This window comes from Rhinoderma darwinii, chromosome 2 (genome assembly GCF_050947455.1).
Source record: "Rhinoderma darwinii isolate aRhiDar2 chromosome 2, aRhiDar2.hap1, whole genome shotgun sequence".
NCBI lineage: Eukaryota > Metazoa > Chordata > Amphibia > Anura > Rhinodermatidae > Rhinoderma > Rhinoderma darwinii.
Genome location: NC_134688.1, coordinates 103,483,970 through 103,511,623, shown reverse-complemented (window position 1 = coordinate 103,511,623; position 27,654 = coordinate 103,483,970). Strand labels below are relative to the sequence as shown.

General features: G+C 44.0%; 1 protein-coding gene across 7 annotated transcripts in view; it reads right to left on the bottom strand.

Moving 5' to 3' along the window:
* Positions 1-24,773, bottom strand: part of R3HDM2 (R3H domain containing 2) — a 152,525-nt gene extending 127,752 nt beyond the window's left edge. For 4 of the 7 annotated variants that reach the window (XM_075851997.1, XM_075851996.1, XM_075852001.1 and 1 more), the window contains exons 1-2: positions 24,359-24,772; positions 21,677-21,770 (exon numbers count right to left, since the gene is read on the bottom strand). The gene's annotated coding sequence lies outside the window, so the exon portion shown is untranslated. Of the gene's footprint in view, positions 1-21,676; positions 21,771-24,358 lie in introns of all 7 variants that reach the window. The other 3 variants (XM_075851999.1, XM_075852004.1, XM_075852000.1) reach the window with 2 other exon arrangements.
* Positions 24,774-27,654: the final 2,881 nt, after the last annotated feature.

Below are 27,654 nucleotides of genomic sequence, written 5' to 3'. Positions count from 1 at the left end.
CGGAATCTCTCCCGAGTATGACAATACCTCACGTGTGGTAGGAATTGATTTTTTTCATAGAAATTAATTAACCTTTGCAGGACTGATCCTTTTTTGCTTTTCCATTTTAGTTTTTCACTCCCCGCCTTCCAAACGCCATAACTTTCTTTTTTATTTTTCCATCAATTGAACGGTGTGGTGGCTTATTTTTTGCGGGAAGGGTTGTAGTTTCTATTGATACCATTTAAATGTACCACATTATGTACTGGGAAATAGAAAATAAAATTCTTGGGGTGAAATTGGAAAAAAATGCGATTCCCCCATTGCTTTTTGGGTTTCGTTTTTACCGCTTTCACCGTGCGGTAAAAACGTCAACTTAACTTTATTCTGCGGGTCAGTACGATTACGGTGATACCAAATGTATATATATTTTTTTAATATTTTACTACTTCTACAAAGAAAAAAACTTTGATACAAAACAATAATTTTTTTTTAACAAACATTCGGAGAGCCATAACTTTTTTTCTTTTTTGGTCGCTTGAGCGGTGTGGGGGGCTTATTTTTGGCGGGATGAGCTGTAGTTTTTATTGGTACCATTTTTTGGTACATACGTTTTGATCACTTTTTATTTAGAGCTTTGGTAATCCAAAAACAGTGATTTTGGCGTTTTATTTTTTTATTTCTTACGGCGTTCATTTTGCGTTAAAAATTAGTTTTACTTTATTCTGCGGTTCGATACGATTACGGCGATACCATATCTATATTGTTTTTTATGTTTTGCAGCGTTTGCCCAATAAAATCACTTGTTTATAAAACAATTTGTGTTGTGTGTTACCATATTCTGAGAGCCATAACTTTTATTTTTCAGTCGAAAAAGCTGTGTAAGGCCTCATGCACACGACCGTATTTTTTCCCACCCGTAAATACGGGTCCGGTGTCACACGTATTAGACCCGTTTTGCACCAGTATTTACGGACCCGTGCCCGTAAATATGGGTCCGGTGTCACCCGTATTCCACCCGTATTTACGGGCACGTTTTTGGCGGCAAAATAGCACTGCACTAATCGGCAGCCCCTTCTCTCTATCAGTGCAGGATAGAGAGAAGGGACAGCCCTTTCTGTAATAAAAGTTAAAGAAATTCATACTTACCCGGCCGTTGTCTTGGTGACGCGTCCCTCTTCACATCCAGACCGACATCCCTGGATGACGCGGCAGTCCATGTGACCGCTGCAGCCTGTGATTGACCTGTGATTGGCTGCAGCGGTCACATGGGCTGAAACGTCATCCAGGGACGGCCAGGACGTCGGGCCGGACGTCGAGAGGGACGCGTCACCAAGGCAACGGCCGGGAGACCGGACTGGAGGAAGCAGGAAGTTCTCGGTAAGTATGAACGTCTTTTATTTTTTACAGGTTGCTCTTTATTCTGATCGGTAGTCACTGTCCAGGGTGCTGAAAGAGTTACTGCCGATCAGTTAACTCTTTCAGCTCCCTGGACAGTGACTATTTACCGACGTCGCTTAGCAATGCTGCCGTAATGACGGGTGCACCCATGTAGCCACCCGTCATTACGGGAGCTCCATAGACTTCTATGGACTGTCCGTGCCGTTATCACGGCCTGAAATAGGACATGTTCTATATTTTTCAACGGCACGGGCACCTTCCCGCAAGAAAACGGGAAGGTACCCGTGGCCAATAGAAGTCTATGAGCCCGTTATTAAGGGTCGTAATTACGACCCGTAATAACGGGAGTTTTTACGGTCGTGTGCATGAGGCCTTAGGGCTTCTTTTTGCGGGACGGGCTGTAGTTTTTATTGGTACTATTTTGGGGTACATGCGAGTTTTTGATCACTTTTTATTCTATATTTTGGGAGGGGTGGTGACCAAACAAAATGTGTTTCTGGCATTGTTTTTGGTGTGTTTTTTTTGCGGCGTTCGCTATGTGGGAAAAATAACATTATAGTTTTATAGATCGGGTTATTACGAACGTGGTGATACAAAATATGTGTACTGTTATTTAACATTTTCATATTTCTTATAATAAGAGACTTATAGGGAAAAAATATATTTTATTTTTACACTTTCGTAAAACATTTTTATTAACTTTTTTCACTTTCTTTTTTTACTTGAAGCTTTGATCGCTGCTAGAATACATTACACTACCTAGGTAGTGTAACTTATTCCAACTTTCAGTGTGACGTCAGTCACTCTGACAGTAAGTCTACGAGGACCAGCCAGGGGCTGGTCCTCATCGGCTTCCATACATGGCAGACCTGGAGGCCGTTGTCTGGCCTCCGGGTGCCATCACAAGCATCAGGAGCCCCCACAATTGCATGGGGGCTGCTGATGTGCTACAAACCCCCTAAAATGCGGCGATCGCAATCGAGCCCCGCATTTAACGGTTTAATTGCCAAAATCAGTGGCGATAAGCCGCTGATCAGCAACAGTGGAGTGTCAGCTGTCGGGGACAGCTGACCTCCCGGTTCCCGATGCACACTGTCATTGACACGGTCGCCGACAGTGTGTATCGGGAACGAGACAGTGACTTCTGTCAATCTTGACAGGAAGTCTATCAGGAGGCTGATCGGCAACAGTGGAGTGTCAACTGTCGGGGACAGCTGGCCTCCCGATTCCCACTGTCGCCGACAGTGTGCATCGGGAACCGCACAGTAACTGTACGTCCTGGTGCGCGAAGACACTGGCCACTCTGACATACAGTTGCGTCGTGGTGCGCCTAGGGGTCAATAGACGTGCCTTAAAGAGGCTCTGTCACCAGATTTTGCAACCCCTATCTCCTATTGCAGCAGATCGGCGCTGCAATGGAGATAAGAGTAACTTTTTTTTTTTTTTTTTTTTTTTTTAAACGAGCATTTTTGGCCAAGTTATGACCATTTTTATATTTATGTAAATGAGGCTTTCTAAAGTACAACTGGGCGTGTATTGTGTTCGTTACATTGGGGCGTTTTTACTTCTTTTACTAGCTGGGCGTTGTGTATAGAAGTATCAGCCACTTCTCTTCACAACGCCCAGCTTCTGGCAGTGCAAAGACACAGCGTGTTCTCGAGAGATCACGCTGTGACGTCACTCACTTCCTGCCCCAGGTCCTGCATCGTGTCGGACGAGCGAGGACACATCGGCACCAGAGGCTTCAGTTGATTCTGCAGCAGCATCGGCGTTAGCAGGTAAGTCGATGTAGCTACTTACCTGCAAACGCTGATGCTGCTGCAGAATCAACTGTAGCCTCTGGTGCCGATGTGTCCTCGCTCGTCTGACACGATGCAGGACCTGTGAGTGACGTCACAGCGTGATCTGGCAGAAGCTGGGCGTTCTGAAGAGAAGTGGATGATACTTCTCGTCAGAACAACCAGCTAGTAAAAGAAGTAAAAACGCCCCGATGTACGCACGTAATACACGCCCACTTGGACTTTTACTTTTAAACACACCCACTTGGACTTCTGCAAGCCTCATTTGCATAACTACAAAAATGCTCGTTTTTTAAAAATAAAAACGTTACTGTAATCTACATTGCAGCGCCGATCTGCTGCAATAGCAGATAGGGGTTGCAAAATCTGGTGACAGAGCCTCTTTAAGCCAAACAAGAGGAGGTATAAGAAAGAGAAAAGCGTCCAACATATCTAGAAAGATGCACTATTTATCTTCAGACGGACTAGTCTACGCTGTCTAAATCTTCGACAGCATTACTAAATGTGCCCTAATGTATGTAATGTGCCGACACTTCGTCCATTGAAACTCTAAGAACATTTACCATACCTACAGACCCTTTCAATTGATGCAGGACGTCTTTTATAGGTCAATCATGGACAGAACTGAAGCATTCTTACAGACCATGTCTCTTCTCCCCTAGAGAAGCTGCTTGCACGACAGGGCTAAATCTAGCAGTATTAAGGAAGAGCTGGAAAGCAAAAATTTGAATTTTCATACAGACACTTAACTGCGAGAGATTTTCTCTATGAAAAATATCCAATCCCGAACCGTCCTCAGCTCAGAAAATAGAAAGAATAAGGAGGGATCATTTGCAAAAAAATAATGACTAATTACTGTGCTTTTATGTTTGCCCAGCTCCCAAAAGTCAAAAAAGGATGCAAAAAGAAGAGCTAATCTATATAGCGCATGGTCAATTACTACAAGCGCATACAAAACCCCTCTATCCCTGGAATTCCAGGCTCTCCCCCCAGTACGGAGGATCGTGAATGTTCAAGGGGGGCGGGGGATATCGCTTGTTTGGCCGACCACTATCATAGGCTCTGTTCAGAACTGCCGGATTGGCCTATGGTAAAGCCAATATGTATTTAGTAGAGGATCTACAGCAGGAATTTGAGGCTGAAACTCTATGGGGATAATATGAATTTAAAGATTTAGGCCTTATGCACATGACCATAAGGGTGTTTACTGGCCGCAAATACAGATGCACATCCGTAGGAGTCTGCAATTGCGGAAGCGGCTATAGACTTCTATGGGAGAGTCTGTGCAGCAATTGCAGACAAGAATAGAACACGTTCTATATTTTGCGGATCATTTCTACGGCCCGGACACACATTCGTAAATATACGGAAAGGTGTCCGTGGCCTGTAGAAAGTAACGGGTCTGCAATTTCATCCGTAATAACCGGATCCATAATTACGGATGAAAACTAGTCGTGTGCACGAGCCTTTAATGTAAAATCTGCAAAAATAAGTAGCACGCTACTGCAGTGCAGAGCAAGATCCAGGCAGAAAGGTTTTGTTATGAAATTGACTTGCACTGGAGGCAGGTTTGATAAGGATCGGCGCTCCCCGTCAGGCTTAATATGGCTTACATATACCATCTATGCAAGCAGTCTTCAGCCCAACAGGGAGAGCTGATCACAGCTGGTGTAGAGCGCTTCGGCACCTACGCTTCAGTGACATCTCAGCAGCCGGACAGCCACCATTACACTTTAATACATTTAATAATTTTAAATAAGAAAACAACATCATCCGAAGTTACCCAAAAGAGCTTTTTAACTTAATGCAAAGTTCCTGAGTAATGTCCTTCGTGTTCATCCAGGCTATTCTTTAAAATGATCACAACAGCATTTTAGGTGGAGAGCACTGACCTTGTGAAAAGTAACTACCTGCCCAATCACTACACTTGCAGTCTAGTCCGCACTAACACAGCCACGTATCACAGAATAGGAAGACACACAAATCCTCAAACGAAAGGAATGCTGTGTCAAATGTTCCCTACATGAGGTGAACACATCTTACAAATCCCTCTGTGACCTGATCTATAAACACACAACGCATCTAATGTTTCATGAATAAGAGTCCCTAAACATGCAGATTTCTGCGCCAAATGCAGCAAAAGAAGCTAAGAAGGTAGGAGAGCGCGCTGGGTATTAACAGTAATATGTACAGAGGTCACGCAGGGGGTAAACAGAGCATGAAGTCTGTGTGATGCAGCTTCAAAGTGCCTGTAATCTCAGAGGGAGGCAACCAGTAGCGGATTATCATATGGGTGAATGGCACATAATTTTAAAAATAATTTCAGAGTATCATGCACTAATTGACGCTGCTGATAGGGAGGGAGGGGCGGACTGGGACGGAATAGAGATGCCCCTCGCCGTTGATGGGGAGGAGGGGGAGGGACAGCAATAGCAGGGACTGGATAGGACTAGCAGACGTGCGTATGCTAGTCGTGGTAGAACACGCCCCTCTGATGCTGCACGTACCGCCAGTGAGGAACAGAAGAGCAGGGCGGTTGGCGAGCGATGAGGAAGGTTAGTCTGCTATTCGCCTCCTGCCCCAAGCAACAATTGACTGACGGCAGACGCTAAAGAGGGATTATACACTGAGGGCTCTATGGGGGATTATTCCCCCCTTCATAGAGTCACCTGCAGTCACTTAGATGGTGAGCGACTAACTGCTAAGATCTCCCCCCCCCCCCCCCAAGACTTCAGAATCAGAAACTCAGACCTCCCCCTATAGAGCCCCCAGCAGTCAGTCAGACAATTTGACCTCCCCTTGCAATATAACCTCCCCCATACAGCCCTCAGATTTCCCATGAGAGAAATTTATGACATATCCACAGGATTTGTCATAAATGTCAGCTAGATGTAGGTCCCACCTCTGGGACCCACACCTATCTCTAGAACGGGGGCCCCTAATCACCTTACTACCTGTTTCTGCTCTCGCTGCCTCCCGGCCCCATCCTGATTACTTTTTGAGATACAGCTGCTTTATATTCTGAATACAGAGCAGCTGTATCTAGTGCTAAAACCTGTATCCGTCAGGTCAGTGGCACTGACGGGTACAGGGTCAGCAGGTTGGATTGTGTGTGAGGGGGCCAAAGTTGTGTCAACAGCCCAGGGCCCATGGTACACTTAATCCGCCACTGGAGGCAACTACTGCTGTACAGCCAAGTAATATGTAGCAGTAGTTCCTGCCTGTGGGGTCATGAAACTATAGTGCACAAAGCACTTTGGAAACTTGAATTGAGAGGAGAAAATTGAAAGAAATATTAACTGGTATGTGAAATGATCCCATCAGGTCCATGATACCAGTTAAAAATTGTATATAATTCCGTATCATTGGGTAATGCTTACCATTAGTGCACATCAAGGATCAGTGGCGGCAGCTTGGTTGCATTTTCTAATGGGAGCCTGAAGTGGTCCTCGCTTATGCTTTACACTGCAGCTCTGCTAGTTACTCACTGCTGTGTAGAAGCAAAAGCTTACTAAAAAGTTAGTGTATGTAGGACTGACAAGAAAATAGCGAGAAAAAAAAAAGAAAAAAAAAAAAAAAAAAAAAAAAAAAAGATATAGTCAGCTAACGCAACACATCTACGGAGGCTTCTACGCAGTCCGAGTCAATCCATATTGTTGTAGTGCAGCGTTTTATTCTTATGTAACACGTACCCCTTTGTCAGGCCGTCACTCTGCTCGGAGGACTTTGACAGAAGTCTACAGTGCTTGAGCAGCAACTAGGTTCACAATGTGCCCTGCTCATTATAGTGGCTGCAGGCAAAGAACTGGAAAGCCTCCAAGGTATTTCTTACAACCTGTTCTGATGGGAGCAGAGAAATGCTTAATTAAAATGGTAAAGCTATACAGATCCAGGGAGCACGCAGAGGAGAGGCTTCTGATATTAAAATAACCAGGATGCTAATAATGGCAGGGAGGAAAAAAAAGAACCGCCTTGACAGCTGATGATCTGAATGTGCTGAATGGTAAAAATCATCTATTACATTTGCAATTCCATAGAATAGAAGACCTCTTATCCATATCTTGGAAAGCAGAGTGACAGCCAATATAGTCAATTATCGGCTATAGGCGTACACACTTCATTTTGTCAGAACGTAAACCCTAAGGCTCTTAACCTCTGAACACAAAATAACGTACATGTACATCGTCGGCAGGATGCAGATCCCGCAGGATGCCACACTTGTTCGTCAGTGCTGATCGCGCAGCAACAACAGCTGTGCCCATGTGATGAGGAGCGGGAGTATGGCGGTGATTGACAATCATTTTCCTGCACTAACCCCTGTAGCATCGCAATTGTTGCTGATCGCGACGCAGAAAAATGAGAAGGGGCTTCCTTTGTCCTGTCCCGGTCAGCCCTGGTACCGAAATCGCTAGGGTTAGCTGAGTAATTGTGAAAGCCCTGGGCCTAAAAAACAGATGCCAGAGCATTGTATATGTACTGGCAGTAATGTAGTGTCATATAGAATGACAGTACACTATATTTAAAAAATAAAATAATAAATTGCTTTAAATCCCCTAATGGAACAAACAAAAGAAAATTAAAATAAACGATAAAAAAAAATATTTCATTTAATCAAAATCACAAGAATATATTGAACATATACTTAAAGAGGCCCTGTCTCCAGATTATCAAATCCCTATCTCCTATTGAATGTGATCGGCGCTGCAATGTAGATAACAGTAAAGGTGTTTTTTTGTTTTTTTTTTTAAAAACGATCATTTTTGGCCAAGTTATGAGCAATTTTATATTTATGCAAATGAGCTTTTCAATGGACAACTGGGCATGTTTTCTCGTTTTACCAACTAGGCATGTATTGTGTTTTTACCAACTGGGCGTTGTGAATAGAAGTCTATGACGCTGACAAATCAGCATCATACACTTCTCATCGTTCCCACCTGGCTTCTTTCACTGCAGACACACAACATGATGTCACCCACAGGTCCTTCAACCTTGGCGTCGGACCAAGAAGATACATCGGCTCCAGGCGTCCAAAAGGTTAATATGCTCATCTCTAGGGAGTTTGCTATGCTTACCTGCACATGGAGATGCTGCAGCTGATTCAACTATACCCTCCGACGCCTGGAGCTGATGTGTCTTCTCTCTTCCGACGCCAAGGGTGAAGGATCTGTGGGTGACCTCATCGTTCCCACCCAGCTTCTTCCACTGCAGACACACAGCGTGAAGTCACCCACAGGTCCTTCACCCTTGGTGTCGGAAGAGAGAAGACACATCAGCTCCAGGCGTCGGAGGGTATAGTTGAATCAGCTGCAGCATCTCCATGTACAGGTAAGCATAGCAAACTCCCTAGAGACTAGCATATTAACCTTTTGGACGCCCGGAGCCAATGTATCTTCTTTGTCCGACGCCAAGGTTGAAGGACCTGTGGGTGATGTCACGCTGTGTGTCTGCAGTGAAAGAAGCCGGGTGGGAACGATGAGAAGTGTATGATGCTGATTTGTCAACGTCAAACACTTCTATTCACAACGCCCAGTTGGTAAAAACACAATACACGCCCAGTTGGTAATACGAGAAAACACGCCGTGTTGTACATTGAAAAGCTCATTTGCATAAATATAAAATTGCTCATAACTTGGGCAAAAAAGATCGTTTTAAAAAAAAAAAAAAAAACGTTGCCGTTATCTACATTGCAGCGCCGATCACATTCAATAGGAGATAGGGATTTGATAATCTGGTGACAGAGCCTCTTTAATTATATATCACACACTAGTGTACAACAAGGAAAACAATTATTCCCATCCAAAGTACGCATGTGTTGGAGAAGCTAAGGCTCTGTTCACATCTGCGTCAGAAGCCCAGTTAGGGGCCCCCGTCGCAGATCCGGCAGGTTTTACCAGAGACAATAGCGCAGCATGCCCCTTACAGACCATCGTTCTAAAACAGACGATTTTTCAGCCAAGATAAATCAGTATGGTTTCCGAGTGATGCTATAAAGCTGTGAAAAGGTGACGAACAGAATGCAGTTATCAGTTTCACACGTCCGTTCCTGCTTTCTTTTCTGCGTCTCCTAGCAACCAATCGTGAAAAACAGTCTGAACTTGGATAGCTTCCGTGTGCGGTTTTATTTATTTTTTTCCACTGTCCCACTGACTTGATTGGGCGACTAGTCTGAGAATTGGACCAAACTAGTGGAGAACATAGGACATTGACTTGCCCCACTGATTTTAACGTGTCAAGTGTTCGGTTCGTGAGCTTTCCGTTCTACTATTGGACTGAACACGGACGTGAACAATGCTCGTCTGAATAGTGCCTTAAGGCCTGTTCACATGGTGTGTATTGGACGTGTATTTTGGCGTGTTTTATGCACCTAAACACGCGTCAAAAATGCGTTTATGTTAAAGCTTCCCATTTAAGCCAGTGTGAAACTGCAAAGTTAGTACATACGCTTTTTTTATGCAAGCGTATTTAAAAAAACACGGTGTAAAAAAAAAAACAAAAAAAAAACATCAGGTCAATTCTTTGACGCGCCGAAAACACACCAAATGTTTCCATAGTCAATGGGAGTCCTAATTGCAGACCGGGAAAAAAAAACAAAAAAAAAAAAAACACATGTGTAACGAGTCACTTCTATTTTGAAAAGCGCTTCACAAGAAACACTAGCGTATTTTACACATCATTGTTTTTGGCCGTCGTGTGAACATGCCCTTAAGGGAAGTGATGAAGAAAATAAACAAAATACCTCGCCTTAAGGCCTTATTTACACGAGCATATTTAACATCCGTGATACGCGCATGAAAATCAGGCGCGTCGCACGGACTTATGTAAGTCAATGGGGCCGTTCAGACAGTCTGTGATTTTCACGCAGCGTATGTCCGCTGCATAAAAAACTTGCGACATGTCCTATACTTGGCCGTTTTTCGCTCATCACGCACCCATTGAAGTCAATGGGTGCGTGAAAATCGCGCACGGCACACGGAAGCACTTCCATGTGACGCACGTGATTCACGCAACAGTAGATAAAGAAATGAAGGCAAAAATAAAAGCACTTCCTTCATTTCTTTTTCTCAAGGATGGCATATGCGTGAAAATCACACAGCCACGCACCGTTCACTGCTGACATACGGAACTGCAACGCGCACAGGTGTGAATCCGGCCTAAAACTCTCATCTCACTGCATTGAAAACTAAGCGGTAATTCAGTACTTTGGAGGCAGAAAAAAAAATCTGCATCAAAATTCCTCCATTTTTTTGCCCGCAGCCATTGAATCTAATGCAAGGACCACGGGCAATAAACGCAGCGAGAAACACTCAAAAACGAGAAAACATGCCGCTTTTATTTTCCACAAGTGGCCAAAAGCTGTGCCCGGTTATAAAACAACTGGTTGAAGCAGTAGCCCTGAAATAAGCCCGACGTGAAAACACCCATTGGGATCTCGGATGGTGCTTAGAAACCCTTAAGCTGGATTCACACGAGTGTGGCGTTTTTGCGCACACAAAAACGTTGTGTTTTGCCTGCACAAAAGGCACTTAACAGCTCCGTGTGGCCTCAGCATATGATGCGCGGCTGCATGATTTTCACGCAGCCGCCATCATTATGATACTCCGTTTGGATGTTTGTAAACAGAAAAGCACGTGGTGCTTTTCTGTTTTCATTCATCCTTTTCACAGCTGTTGCGCGAATCACGCAGTTCGCACGGAAGTGCTTCCGTGTGACATGCGTGGTTTTCACGCACCCATTGACTTCAATGGGTGTGTGATGCGTGAAAAACGCCCAAAAAACGGACATGTCGTGACTTTTTTTTCAGCGGACTCACGATGAGTAAAAGTCACGCACATGTCTGCACGGCCCCATAGACTAATAAAGGTCCGTTGCACGGACGTATTTCCCATTCGGCTGAATAAGGCCTTATGCTTATTATGAGGTTTCACTCTGGTTATTATTTTTCCAATTACCATCCATTTAGGTTTTGTGGCTGCATACTTGAATCATCTGTATTTAGACAAGGAATATTAAGCCCTGCCCGCTTTCAGTTGTCTTTCCACCAAAAATTTAAGGGACCAGGAAAAGATTGATGCCCGAGTTCTTAGGAAGATTTCTACAAGACCGCCACTCATCTGTTTACTTCTATCATTTATTTCAATGTCTTTAAAACCTTTCGCGACATTTGCCGTATGGATACGTCATGTAAATCTAGTGCTTCCCGCATTTTGCCGTATCCATACGACAGATGCTGGGCATCGGCTCAGAAGCTAAGCCGGTGCAATCATCGCCCGATGTCAGCGTTATCTTACAGCTGACATCGGCTGTAATGTCGGGGACCGAAATTAGCTTCGATCCCCATTAACCCCTTAAATGCAGCGCTTAAACGCGATCTCTGCATTTAAGCTGTTTACAGCTCATCGGAACCCCGGCAATGAAATTGCCGGGGTTCCGATGGCTGCAATGGCAACCGGAGGCCTAATACTGGACTCCCGGTCTGCCTAGCACAAAAGCCGTTCAGAACCCGCCCGGCGGCGGAACCTGAACGGCTTCCGTAGCCGCCGGCAAGATGGTGCCGGCTCAGGATTGTGGACCAAAAAGGGGATAAGAAAGGACACCATTTATCAGTGCGACACTGGCCTGTGCAGAAATGATTGCGTCACAGCGTAACACACATCTATGTATTATTTTAGTGTTTTTTTACCCCATTATTATACCACCTGACTATGCCCCTGATATGTAAGCTGGGCAGAGTATATGCCCCCACATTATAAACGAAAAAACCAGCAATACTCATACAAAACTACTAACAAGCAAAATCCGCCCTCCAAAAGCCAAATGGCGCTCCCTCCCCTCTGAACCCTACAGTGAGCCCAACTAGCTGTTTACTTCCACATATATGGCATCGCCATACCCGGGAGAACCCTTTTAACAATTTTTGTTTTGTCTCCAGTGGCACAACATATTTGCCACTGAAATGGCATATCTAGGGAAAAACATACATTTTTAATTTGCACGATCCGCAGTGCAATCATTTATGGAAGAGACCTGTGGGGTGAAAATGCTCACTACACCCCTTAATAAAATGCCTTGAGGTTTCCAAAATGGGGTCACTTCTCAGGGGTTTCTTTTATTTCACATCTCAGCCTCTGCAATTGTGAACCAATACTTTGTAAATCGCCAAATTAGGCCTCAATTATACATGGTATTCTTTCACTCCTGAACCCTGTCAAATGTCCAGACAAAAGATTAGGGTCACATGTAGGGAGTTTCTAAAACCGGGAAACATACTAATTAGAGAGCTATCTTGTTATGGTGGCACAAGCTGGGCACCACATATGGGCATAACTATGGAAAAAAACAAACATTTTCACTCTGCAATATCAAGTGCATACTAATTTCTAAAAAACACTTGCAGGGTTCACATGCTCACTACACCCCAAGGTAAATGCATTGAGGGGTGTAGTTTCCAAAATGTGGTCACTTCTGGGGGGTTTCCACTGTTTTGGTCCCACAGGCGCCCAGAAACCAATCCAGCAAAATCTGCACTCCAAAAGCCAAATGCCGCTCCTTCCCTTCTGAACCATACTGTGTGCCCAAACAGCAGTTTATGACCACATAAGGGGTATTGCTGTACTCGGGAGAAATTGCTTTACAAATGTTGGTTTCTTTTTTTTCCGTTGTTGAGAAAATGAAAAATTTTGAGCTAAAGCTACGTCCTGAAGAAAAGGGAGTTTTTATTTTCACTGCCCAATTCTAATAAATTCTATGAAACGTCTGTGGGGTCAAAAAGCTCACTACACCCCTAGATGATTTCCTCAAGAGGTGTAGTTTCCAAAATGGAGTAACTTTTTGGGCGTTTTCATTGTTTTGTCCCCTCAGGGGCTCTGCAAATGAGACATGACCTCCGCAAACCATTTCTGCTAAAAGCGATCTCCAAAAGCCAAATAGCGCTGTTTCCCTTCTAAGCCACGCCGTGTCTCCAAACAGCCGTTTATGACCACATGTGGGGTATTGTTTTACGCAGGAGAAATTGCTTTATAAATTTTGCAGTGTTTTTTTTCATTCAGTCCTTGTGGAAATTAGAAAAAGAAAAAAATAAAAAAAATAAATAAATTAGCGAAACCTACATTTTCTTTGAAAAAAAATGTAGATTGTCATTTTCAGGGCCTACTTCCAATAATTTATGCAAAAAACCTGTGGGGTCAAAACGCTCACTGTAACCCTGGATAATTTCCTCAATGGGTGTAGTTTCCAAAACAGGGTCACTTGTGGGGGTTTCCACTGTTTTTTCCCCTCAGGGGCTTTGTAAATGTGACATGGCCTCCGCAAACCATTCCTGATAAATTTGAGCTCCAAAAGACAAATGGCGCTCTTTTCTCTTTTGGGATATTTCGTAAAACTGCAGAACCCGGGCAAGAAATATTGAGTTGCATTTCTCTGGTAAAACTTGTGTTACAAAAAAAAAAAAAAAAAAAAAAAAAAAAAGGACTAAAAATTAATTTCGGCAAAAAAAAAAAACAAACAATTTGTAAATTTCACCTCTACTTTGCTTTAATTCTTGTGAAACGTCCAAAGGGTTAAGAAACTTTCTAAATGCTGTTTTGAATACTTTGAGGGGTGAAGTTTTTAAAATGGGGTGACTTATTGGGGGATTCTAATATAGAAGGCCATCAAAGCCACTTCACAAGTGAACTGGCCCCTGTAAAAATAGCCTTTGAAATTTTCTTGAAAATGTGAGAAATTGCTGCTAAAGTTCTAAGCCTTGTAACGGCCTAGAAAAATAAAAAGATGTTCAAAAAACAAAGCCAATCTAAAGTAGACATATGGGGGATGTTAATTACAATTTTGTGTGTTATAACTGCCTGTCTTACCAGCAGATACATTTAAATTGAGAAAAATGCACATTTTTGCAAATATCCACTACATTTTGGTGTTTTACACAATTAAATACTGAATGTATCGGGCAAATTTTGCTGGTAATATAAAGCCCAATGTGTCACGAGAAAATATCAGAATCGCTTGGATAGGTAAAAGCATTCCGAAGTTATTACCACATAAAGTGAAACATGTCAGATTTGAAAAATGAGGCTCTGTCAGGAAGGTCAAAAGTGGCCAAAGAGGGAAGGGGTTAAAGGACTTGTGTATGGTTGTTTTGTTTCTTTTTGGCTTGCACACAAAACGATATAAACTATAGTAACAACAATCCACACCAGCTATCTCAGACAAACATGGAGTTAAGTTATTCACATCAGCTTAAGGCCCTGTTCACACAATTTTTGCAGGCAGAAAATTCTGCCTCAAAATTCCAAAATCCGCCTGCATGCCGTTTGCCGCGTTTTTTTGCTCGTGCCCAATGAGCGCCATGGGCAAAAACGCAGCGAAATACGCTTTCTCTGCCTCCCATTGATGTCAATCGGAGGTCAGACGCGTGAATGCCCGAAGATAGGGCATGTCGCTTATTTTTCCCACGAGCGTTTACCGCTCACGGGAAAAACGCCTCCGCCTTCCATTGAAATCAATGGGAGGCATTTTTCAGACTTTTCTTGCGCGTTTTCCGACGCGGTTTCCGCGTAAAAAAAAAAACCTGTGAACAGGGCCTTAAGACTCGCTAACACTGGCCAACAATCGTCACATTTTTTCATTTTACGAACAATTATTGCAAAAACTGGCCAGGGTGAATGAAGAAGATCAGTGAAAAGTGATCAAACTGGCCACCAGAAAAATTGTTATTGGCAGCAAGACTGGTAAGTGCAAATGCCGCTTATTGTGACATCTACACCGGAAACTGCTAGAACTATTGCTGGGAGACAATGATATTCGTTGTTCAATGGGTAGAACTTTTGGTGTTAACAGGCTTTTACACAAAAAGTTGGCAATGCCGAGGCCTATACATTCAGAGATGATGGATCAGGTCCAACATTACACAAGTAGTATGGCGATTTACCACGAAAAGGAAAATACAAATGCTGCAAATGTCCTCTAGACGTTCCTGTAACTTCCCCTGGGTGTGCAGCAATAGTACGGCTACATTCTAGCTCATATATGAAAATGGGTGCGGCGCATAGAAGGTAATGAAGCTCCTCTTCTTAAGGCCTAATTCACGTGAGAGTTAAATACGTCCATGTGACGGCCGTTGAAACAACAGCCGTCACACCTATGTAATTCAATGGGGCCGTTCACACAGCCGTTGTTTCAATGGAGCATGTGAAGGGTCCGTCCAAAAATAGGACATATGCGTGAAGTGGAAAAAATAGGACATGTCCTATTTTTTCCACTATATGCATCCTTCCATTGACTAGTCTATGGGGGATGCGTGATAATGCGTCCCGCAGGAGTACAGCGCAGATGCGCCCCGGACTTGAAACGTTTTTTACGTCCAAGGTTCGCAACGTTCGTTTGAATCTAGACATTGGGGCAGATTTACGAATATGGTCTAAGTTTAGGACAGTGTAAACTTAGACAAGGCAGCGAGAAAAGGTGTTAAACGTATCACAGTGGTGCATGCTAGACCATTTTCTCTTCATTATACCACCTATCGGCTTAGTTTGCGCCAATGTTTTGCACCTAAAAGCTGGAAAAAAAAATATGGCTAAAACAGTAAATAAATGTTCTGCACAAAATGTACACCAGAATTCTGGCGCATTTTGACTAGTAAATCTGTCTAAGTGATTATGTACACAAAGGTGGTGAGGTGATTTTCACGTATGCACGGTTTTTACTTTGATGATGGTTATTTAGCCATAAATAAAAGGGCTTTATATCTTAAAAGCGGCTCTCAAAGACTGGTGGCTTAGGCCTCATGCACACGACCGTATATATCATCCAGAATTACGGACCCATTCATTTCTATTGGCCACGGACACCTTTCAGTATTTTTACTGATAGGTGTCCGTGCAGAAAAAAAATGATAGAACCTGTCCTATTCTTGTCAGTAATAACGGATGGCTACGGATGTGCATCCGTAAATAGTCTGTATTTACAAAAGAGTTACTATGCAACATGTTGGTGACATCATTTGCCGCCTGCCTATTTTTTACAGATTCGTATATACGGATCAAATACGAATGCAATACGGACCCCATTCCATATATACGGATAAGTTACGGATGGCTACGAATCCGTATTTACAGTTGCATTTACGGAAAGATGAAAATACAGTTGTGTGCATTGGGCCTTAGGCGCTATGCACACTACCGTGCCCGTAATTACGACCCATAATTACAGGCAGGGACGGCCACGGATAGTTGGCCATATTTACAGGCTGTGTTCCCATTATAAAGTATCGGAGCACGGTCCGTTAAAAAAATAAAAAATAAAATAGGACACGTCCCATTTTTATTCGGCAAGTTTCTACAGCAAGGTATGCGTTGGCCATAGAAACGAATGGGCCTGTAATTAAGGTGCGATTTTACAGTCACGTGCATGGGGCTTTAGAAGGTGCTTGGGCCCTTGTTTGCAGGTGTAAGGATAGAGATGCTTATGTAGAAGTCAAAGTTAGGCCTCATGCACACGACCGTAAAAACTCCCGTTATTACGGGTCGTAATTACGACCCGTAATGACGGGTCGTAATTACGACCCGTAATAACGGGCTCATAGACTTCTATTGGCGACGGGTGCCTTCCCGTTTTCTCACGGGAAGGTGCCCGTGCCGTTGAAAAAGATAGAACATGTCCTATTTCAGGCCGTAATAACGGCACGGACAGTCCATAGAAGTCTATGGAGCTCTCGTAATGACGGGTGGCTACATGTGTGCACCCGTCATTACGGCAGCGTTGCTAAGCGACGTCAGTAAATAGTCACTGTCCAGGGAGCTGAAAGAGTTAACTCATCGGAAGTAACTCTTTCAGCACCCTGGACAGTGACTACCGATCAGTATAAACCTGTAAAAAATAAAAATAAAAGACTTTCATACTTACCGACAACTTCCTGCTTCCTCCAGTCCGGTCTCCCGCCCGTTGCCTTGGTGACGCGTCCCTCTCGACATCCGGCCCGACGTCCTGGATGACGTTTCAGGCCATGTGACCGCTGCAGCCAATCACAGGCTGCAGCGGTCACATGGACTGCCGCGTCATCCAGGGATGTCGGGCTGGATGTGAAGAGAGGGACGCGTCACCAAGACAACGGCCGGGTAAGTATGAATTTCTTTAACTTTTATTACAGAAAAGGCTGTCCCTTCTCTCTATCCTGCACTGATAGAGAGAAGGGGCTGCCGATTAGTGCAGTGCTATTTTGCCGCCAAAAACGTGCCCGTAAATACGGGTGGAATACGGGTGACACCGGACCCATATTTACGGGCACGGGTTCGTAAATACTGGTGCAAAACGGGTGGAATACGTGTGACACCGGACCCTTATTTACGCCAGTATTTACGGGTGGGAAAAAATACGGTCGTGTGCATGAGGCCTTAGGCTGCGTTCACACTAGTGTTATGGTTTCCATTTACAACAGAGCCATGACAGCTATACCGACTTATAACCGCTTTGTCAGTTTTATGATGGGCTTCCATAATTTTAAAAAGAATATCGATGCATACTGCCCTATTCTTGGATAAAAAAAAAAAAAAGAAAACTGAAACCAGTGTGAACAGAGCCTAAGTATAGCGTACAGTAACATTTAAAATGTAAAACTTTACTTCTATACTGAGAAGTGATCAGAAAAAGTTACATCCATGAATAATACCCAATGCACTTTAACCCGCAATGCAGAACTGTGAATGGGTCCGAGTTTTCACCTTGAACCACTGAAAAGAACGTGTCTATGGGAAACCTCATCCCATATACAGCATCTAATAGACTCCGGCAGTATAAATGGCGGCCTTATTCAGTATTTGTGTATTATGGATGCCCAATATGGCTGTGTACAAATGCTGCAAGCTCCCGATTTCTGTCAAGCGTTGTGTTGTCATGGAAACACCATGGATTAATATCACTAAATACACTGATCCCGACACCACATAACCGCCACTATTCAACCCAGTGGGTAGTAGATAGTGGACATGTTGGTATCAGAATCTGTGCAGACACGTACATAAGCTATATATTCAGCCAAAGCCGGGACTGCACAAGGATGATACTGTACGTCCTGGTCCGGGGGTTAAAGTATGGAGCGGACTCACGGCCTGAGCCAACTCCATATACTGCGTAATACATCTGACTCTGATCCTGTCCGTTTTACCACTCAGATGCCCTGGTCAATAGCGACCATTGTATCTAAGCCGTTAGAATGCAGGGCGCCAATTGTAGAAACTAGAAATCCTCCTGCAAAAAATAGGCCTTCACACCACTCCATTGAAGGAAAAATAAAAGTGAAGGCTCTTGGAAGACGGCGAGTAAAAAAAACAAAAACGAAAAGTGACTGTGGGGCTAAACCAAAAGAGAGATCAACCATAAACCCCCTCTACCTCAATGAGAATCATCCCTTATGTATATCTCATATATAGGGGGAGGCACATATTAGCCCAATATTATGCGAAACGACAAATGGTGTCAACTTACTCAAATTAGAATAATCTACAATGGAAAAATGGAGTCTGCAAAACCCCAATACATTATTATATATACACACACATATATATATATATATATATTTTTTATCCAGAGATGATTGCCACAGTGTGATAGTGGACACAAAGCTTGAATGGGGAAAAATACAATATCACAGAATTGAACCAAATGGTGCATGCCTTATATTTAACAGTTTGGAATGACAAAGGAAGGGGGAGATATTGTAATCTCAATTTCCATGCAAACTCCTACATCCAATAATAATAATAGTACAGTGTTGTTCCAGTCGGACTCAAATAGTATTAGCCCATGAAGCAATACATGAATGACTACATAATGGCAACTTACCCATTACAAATGTGAATGGCTACCTGGCGTCACAACCCGACGCGCGTTTCGGATCAAAGCCTTTGTCTGGGGGTGGTGCCAGAAAGTCACAGGGATGTATTTAAATCTAAGTGGACCAATAGAAGCTTAGCTAAGGCTAAGTTCACACTACCGATGTCTCCCGTTTAGGTTTCTTCCGTCAGAGGAAGAGATGACCGAAAATCCAAACGGAAAGCATCGCTTCCGTTTGAATTACCAGTGATTTCAATGGTAATTATTTTGTTTCAGTTGGATTCCATTTGCCCCATGTTCGCTAGGTTTCTGTTTTTTTCATGGAAGCAAAAAAAAAGGGAACCTATGGAATGGAGGCCAGCAGAATGCAACTGAAACATAAGAATTCCCATTGAAATAAATGGTAATTAAAACAGAAGCGATGCTTCTCGGTCACATCCGTTGGCCGTAATGAAGGATCCGTGAAACACGGACAGCTTCCGCGTGCAGTCCGGTTTCAATGGACCAATGAATGAAATGGCCCGAGACTGTTCCGTCAAAAACGGACAGGAGTAGGACCTGTCCTATTTTTGTCGGAACGGCCACACCGTTCCGTTAAAACAACAGTAGTGTGCATGGCCCCATTGAAATGAATGTGCCAGGTTGCTATCAGTTAAAACAACGGATGGCACTGTGAAGAAAAAAAACTGAAGTGGGCATGAGGCCTTAGGGGTTAAATAATGTTCTTGGCCCCGGATAAATGTAGTAAATACAAAGAGGATTAGTAGACACAGGGCTCAGAGATGCCTCGCAGCATAATAATCTTCTAATCATATTAAATCAGGCTGGGCCAAGTATCTGATCAGTTCAATTCACAGAGCAATATTGGGCAGTATATCTAGCACTGTCCAGGACGACCACATGTAGGGCTTATATAATATGTGCACAGGGGGGAGGGGGGGGGTAGGATCCGTAAACCATGACTATCAAATTGATTGCTGACTTCATCAGTTCACCTTCCCATAGAGTAATAAAAACAAAATTCTAATTGATGTAATTTGCCACAAGTTATTCAGGATGAATGCTTAAGGCTGCCTGTACACCCAGCGTTAGAGTGTCGCACAGTAAAAAAAAATGCATGTGGTTTTACTGTGAATTGCAACGGTTTGGTGGCGACCTGAAACAGTGACATTTCAAAGTAAAAACCATGTGTGGTTTTGTCGCGCTTTTTTTGGCTGCGCGTCATACAATTGCTACGATGTTCACCATCATCGAACTTCTGACAGATCATAAGCCAATATTTTAAGCACGGATCATTAAAATCAGGGGGCCAACAACAAAACGTGATACAGATCTATCCAACTGCAAAATACATAAAAAAAATAAAAATAGATAAACAAAAAAAAATAACAGGTAGAAGTATCTTTTTTGTTTTGCGGATTTGGAGAGACCTTAACAAGGTATAGATGAGCATTCAATTGAATTGTCTAATCTTAGGCAGCTGTAAGACCTCCGGCTCATGGTCATATCACGGCTCTGTACAACCTTTGAGTTGCAGCCGCTTAATATGCCACCTGCAGAGGAGTACTGGGCCCTACTGTAATTTCCGTATACCTCATAAGGAGATTTTCTTCCTGTCCTATTCTGTATGAATCGTGGCATGCTGTATCGGATGACGTTCCGATGGGGTGGCACAAAGTGCCTAAGGCTCCTAGGTGTCCATAGTATGAAGCCGCAGAGAGTCCATACTGCAAGAGGACGAAACGCCATAACTTTGTTATACTGCACATACACCAGGACAAGACTTCTGTAGTAGAGATTGAGCTCCATATATCGGGACCGGGTTCCATAGATATTTGAAATCAGGTTAATTTGGCCCACATATTGGCAGACACGTGAGATTTATTAAACGCGCATAATAGACAGATTTATTACAAAGATTATCACATCGTGCAACGATGCAAAGCCCAAACTGGGACATACATAGCTTATGTTTAGTCCAACCAGCTGGTATTGCTGTATCGTTCCAAGACCTAGCATTTGTGGAGGCTCAACTGACGGCACAAAATCTTTGGGACTCATGTATCAGTCATTTTCAATTTCATTACTGTTGGACGACATTCACCGTGCTGATGGTGCAAAGACCCGACAAATAGATGGAAGGCAGTGCCAACACTGGGTTGCTTTTATATTAAAGCGAACTAGTACTGATGACGTCAGTACTAGAAGACACCGTGATGATGTCATCAGTGCTGGTCCATCTGAGAGCAGGGGGGAAGAGTCTCAGACTACCAAAACAAAAAGGTGTATGAGCTGGCAGCCAAGTTTTATGAATGCAGAGGGCAACGAGAATGGCTGAACCATTGCAGAAATACTAAAAAGGAGGGCACCAGGTTATTTAACTAAACATTGGCCATAGTATGGAAATTTTATATGGGGAACCAGAGGATCACTTTAAGCACCAAGAACACTGCATACAGAATTCACAACATATTCAAACAAACATGTAACAGGAGTCTATGTTGTTAGTGCCCCAGTATACCAAACACCATTGTTACATAGCTCCGAGAATACTGCATTTCATAGCCAAGGCAGTATTCCCATTACATTCAATGCCAACCTTATCAGCGGAGTCATTTTGCATTGGAAACCATTAGTTTACAAGTTAGACATGAACATTTTTTTTCCATACTTACAAAAATAAGACCTAAAGAAGTCTACTGGGGAATCCAAACAACTCTATGTAGAGACGACTTCATTCAACCCAGCGACGTGAATAATATGCTCAGCCTGTTGAAGATGAGAAAAGATGTATAAGGAGGAGGCCTAAGGGTATGTGCACACGGCAGCGTCCGATACTGCTGAAATTACGGAGCTTTTTTCAGGAGAAAACAGCTCCGTAATTTCAGACGTAATTGCTCGTCCTCGCATTTTGCGAGGCGTCATTGACGCCCATAATTTAGAGCTGTTCTTCATTGAATTCAATGAAAAACGGCTCAAATTACGTCCAAAGAAGTGTCCTGCACTTCTTTTGACGAGGCAGTCATTTTACGCGTCGTCGTTTGACAGCTGTCAAATGACGATGCGTAAGTTACAGGTCGTCGGCACAGTACGTCGGCAAACCCATTCAAATGAATGGGCAGATGTTTGCCGACGTATTGGAGCCGTATTTTCAGGCGTAAATCGAGGCATAATACGCCTCGTTTACGTCTGAAAATAGGTCGTGTGAACCCAGCCTAACTGAAATGTACAGCTCTACCAGGTAACAACCTGCATTGTCAATATCTAGAGAACGCTATTCCAGAATCCATTTATAGTCTATGGTGCCAGGCTGTGCTCAGGCGGTTTTCATTTCCCTGCACACACTCTGCTGACAATTTATATTCTAATATAATAGCTCTGCCATGATGATGCCAACTGTCCGCTCCCATTCTTCAAGGGAATCTCTCATCGGGTGCTTGTCCAGAACCCAGCAGTTTGCCAGAAAATGTATTTAAAAGGAGGACAGAAGTCCTGTGGGAACCGGCCTTAAACGCCATGTACATCAATGTAAGCAATTTTTTTAATTAAATAAATGTAGTGTGTTTTTAACCAATTTTCATATTCACTTTAGTTAAAAAATGTTTTATGATACAGCTTCTATGTATCTTGTTTACACAGGAGCTGTATCATTCTGTCTCAGTGTTTGTGTCTCTAACCCCCAGGATCCAGCTAATAATCACATCTAAGGGGCTGTTCACACCTGCGTTGAAGACACCGTTAGGGGCCTGCATCGCACATTTTACCCAAAATACCAGAAATAGCACAGCATTCTGTGCTACTGTTTCCAATAAATCCGCGGTCATCCCGACAGAACCCATTTAAGGCAAGGAGTTTCAACGGAACGCAGATGTGAACAGGGTCTAAGTTATAAATTGGCTAAGACAGAATGATACAGCTTCTATGTATACAGGATACATAGAAGCGGTCATAAAATGTTAACAATTTTTTTTATAAAAGTAAACAAAATACATTAATTTAACAAAAAAACAAAACAAATGACAGCTTAAAAAGGTGTACGTAGCCTTTAAGACCTGATAGGGCATAGGGACAAGATTTTTCCACTTGAGACAGCCCATTTAAAGATGTACTACTCAAAACTAACACCCACAGTGCTAAAATTCTGTATTCTTAACATACAGTCATCCACTAATATACGCTAAAGCCAGTGGCAGGTGCAGTCATGTGACCGATGGACACAATCACTACGGCGTTAGTGGGAGGAGCACATTTGATACACAATGTATATTCCTTGTGCTTGTAAATGAAGTTACGTTACAAAAAAATACATAGATTTCGTTTTCTCTGCCTTTATAACAAGATTGAAGTGCTTTTGGATATTAGTCCAAGGGAAATGTGCAGTAGTTGCCAACAGCAACCAATCAGGTTCCAGGGTTTCATTTCTTAACCCCTTAATGACATGACACATACGTGACAGTTGTTAAGGGAAAGCATGGAGCGGACTCACGGGCTGAGCTCGCTCCATACTTCGCGGGTGACGGCTGTGTAATCCAGCCGACACCTCACTGCAACGGGCAGACTCAATGATCACTTTGATTCTGCCTGTTTAACCCCTTAAATGCTGCGATCAATCGCGACCGCGGCATTTAAAGCTGTAGAATTCCAGGGGCGGCCCCTGAGACGTGCCATCAGCGCCCCCGCAACGCGATCGCGGGAAGCAGATGTTCGCCATGGCAGCCTATTAAAGAGCAGTGTTAAAAAAAGTTAACATAACTGGTATCATTGCGGCCGTAAAAGTCCAAACGATTACAATATAGCGGTTTTTAACCCGCTCGGTGAGCGCCGTAAATAAAAGTAAACCACCCAAATTGCTGTTTTTTGGTATTGCCGTAATCGTATCAACCCGTAGATTGAGGTGAACATGTCGTTTTTACCACATGATGGAAGCCGTAAGAACGAAAACATTTTTTTTTCAGTTTCCCAGTACAATAAATGGTGCCATGAAAAACTACAAATTATCCCGCAAAAAAACATCCCTCATACTGCTACGTCGACGTAAAAATAAAAAAAAAAAAGTTATGGCTTTTGAAAGGTGGAGACGAAAAAACAAAAATGAAAAAAATCATAGATTGGCCGTGCCCGGGCTAAAGGCCCATTTGGAAATAAAAGAAGCAATCTGATTGGCAGCTGGGGGACTACTCCACTTTGCCTTGCACTAGTGTCTCCCGGAGAGTTTGAGCCCTATTGACAATCCCTTTAATTTTCCAAGTAGACAAATAACAACAACGTGACTACCAGGCTGGCACAGAACCATGCCCATACAGGAGAACGATGCCGTGTATTATACCCATGCCCTGCACTTGTCACCTGTCACCTACCTGTCCTTTCCCTTCCAGCCTCCTCGGGCTGCGCAGAGTCCAGGGCTCCGAAGAGGGCTATGAGCGTGTTAACTAAACGTAATGAATAAAGCTGTGTGATGGGAAGCAGTGGTAGAATGACATGGATGTCTCTGCCCTCCCTCCAGCCCGGTCAGCCCCGGCTATATGAGAGAGGAGGAGGGGAGCCCGCCGGAGACACACGCGGGAGGCTGGGGGGCATCACAAAGAATAAGAGCGGAGAAAACAAGGGATGGGCGGAGAGAAAAGATGAACGAATGAAGAAAAGGAGAAAAAAAGAGAAAGAAAAGAAAAGGAAAAAAAGGAAATGAAGGAAGGAAAAAAAATGTCGAGACCCCTCCTCCTCCTCCTGGCAAGCTACGTGCTACGTTCCGAGCGTGCTGACGTCAGGCACTGCGACATACGTCACCGTCCCCATAATTCCCTGCGAGTCGCTAGTTTTTTAGAAGGAGGAACTAACTGTCTCTGACGTTATGACCATGTGACCTTGGATTGCTTATACCACGTGATAACACATTGCCAGAGATGGGTTACGATTGTGGTGCCTAAACTAGAAGTGCAGTTTCCTCATAGCGAGAGAGGGGGCGCTCTTTATATTTCAGTGCTGCCTGGTTGTTCGGTTTATGTGCAGAGAAAAGTAAAGGGAAGGTTCACCTTTTTAGACCACAGTATTTATTTTGGAGCAGTGTAGTTATAGCAGCCCCTCTCCTCATACAGCAGCCAATGAGAGCAGCTGTGGAGAATTTCACTTCACTGTCTCTGCACTTATGGATTCATATAATAAATGGGATATTGTACTAGCCCACTTATGTAACATTGTCGCCCATTTTCAGTTTAAGGTAAGGCTATACACGTCGGCACGGCCGACCTTCGGGTAGATGGCACCCTGTGCGAAATTATCTTTTGGCGCCCCACCCCCATCATTAAAAAAATGCCCCATAAAAAAAAGTATAATGCCCCCCACAGTATAATGCACTATATAGTGCCCACACACAGTATACTGCCCCTTTACCCCATACAGTATAATAATAATATTTTGATAATATAGTATATTATAACCCCTTCAAGGACACAGTATTATGCCCTCTAATTGTGCCACACACCGTATATTGCCCCCTGTGGTACCCCTACACAGTATAATGTCCGCTTAGTGGCCTTCATACATTATAATGCCCCCCTCCCTTGGCTGTTTACACAGCCCCCCTGTAGATAGTGCCCCTCTGTAGATTGTCCTATACAGCCTCCCTATAGACAGTGCCATAATCCCACACCTCCACCTTGTAGACAGTGCCATACAGCCCCCCACCTCCCCCTTGTAGACAGTGCCATGCAGCCCCCACCTCCCCCTTGTAGACAGTGCCATACAACCCCACACCTCCCCATTGTAGACAGTGTTATACCGACCTCCACCTCCCCATGTAGACAGTGCCATACAGCCCCCCACCTCCCCCTTGTAGACAGTGCCATACAGCCCCCCACCTCCCCCTTGTAGACAGTGCAATACAGCCTCCCCATTTCCCCCACACAGACAGTGCTATACAGAGCCCACCTCCCGGTTGTAGACAGTGCGCCCCAAACCCAAAAAATTGTACTCACCTAGGCCCCGTTCCCACGACGAACTGAGCTGCTCCACAACGCCGACGATGGGATCCTTGCGTAGGTCGGTGTCTTCCTGTAGCCTAGTACAGAGTTTCCCAAACTTTTTGGACTCGGGGCACCCCTGGAAAAAAAAAATCCTCAGGGCACCCCTACCAAAAATTGTTTAGAGAAAGACAGAAAACGGCTAAAAACAAGCACTACACTCTAAGGGTATGTTCACACCGTGTTTTTTGTAAGGCAGAAAAAATCTGCCTCAAAATTCTTTCAGGAACTTTGAGGCAGATTTTGAATTGACAGCGTTATTTGACCTTTTTTTTATTTTGCCTTTGAAGCTAATGCAAAAGACGCAGGCAAAAATGCACCAAACGGGTGCCGCAGGTATTTTCTGCTTCCTATTAATTTCAATTGGAGGTCAGAGGTGGAAACCACTTGAAGACTATCAGCCCGCCACTCACAGTAAAATAACCATCAGCCCCCCACTCACAGTAAAATGACCATCAGCCCCCCACTCACAGTAAAATGACCATCAGCCCCCCACTCACAGTAAAATAACCATCAGCCCCCCACTCACAGTAAAATGACCATCAGCCCCCCACTCACAGTAAAATGACCATCAGCCCCCCACTCACAGTAAAATAAGCATCATCCCCCACTCACAGTAAAATGACCATCAGCCCGCCACTCACAGTGAAATGGCCATCAGCCCCCCACTCACAGTAAAATTACCATAAGCACCCTCACAGTATAATGATGACCATCAGCCCGCGCTACTCTCACTAAAATGACCATCAGCCCCCCACTCACAGTAAAATGACCATCAGCCCCCCACCCTCTAAAATGACCATCAGCCCGCCACTCACAGATATCCCCTGTAGATTGTGCCACACCAGGGTTGCCAACCGTCTGTAAATTTACGGACAGTCTGCAAAAATGTGGGTTTTTTTCTGCCGTCCATAGCGTCCGTCAGAAAAAAGCATCGTCCAGGATTCTTCTTATTCTCCCGGAACTTTGCATGCGCCAAAATGTACATGCACATTGCAAAGGCCGCAGCAAGAAAGAAAGTTCAGGGGCGTCAGGAGCCAAGGAGAAGGCCCATTCCTGGGGGCCGTCCTGGAGCAGGGACCTAATTATACCCACTCGCTGACTCTCAGAACCTGAGGAGTGGGGTCTTAATCAGAAATAGAGTCTACAACTCTCCCGAAAAGAGAAAAAAGTCCTCCGGTCCCCTGAGAACCGGTCAGGCAACTTGAGTTGGGGTTCAAGAGGTGAGGTGAAGGGTACTACCTGGGTAGCATCATGCTGGTTGAACCTCTGAGCCAGGTCTTGGACCTGTAGGGAGAGACCCTGCATTTTCTGAGCCAGGGCCTCAAGGGTATCCATAGTAGAGTCAGGGACCAGGGTAAGAAAAGGTATAGGGCCTGTGATTATGTAATGGTACGGGGTGGGGAGACGACAGGTGAGCCCTAATCTACCCGCAACTCAGTCCCTGCCTACTTGCATGGCCCGTCCCAAGTGACAGCGTACAACTGGGCGATGGTCCCTACGCTCAGTAAGTGCAAGACAGACAACACAAGACAAGGGCACTCAGAAGTAATGGGGAAGTAGGGGCAGTTGCCCACGGGAAACCGTGAGCAACAGGCAGTGGTGAACAAGCCGAATCAAACCAGGAGAGTACGTAG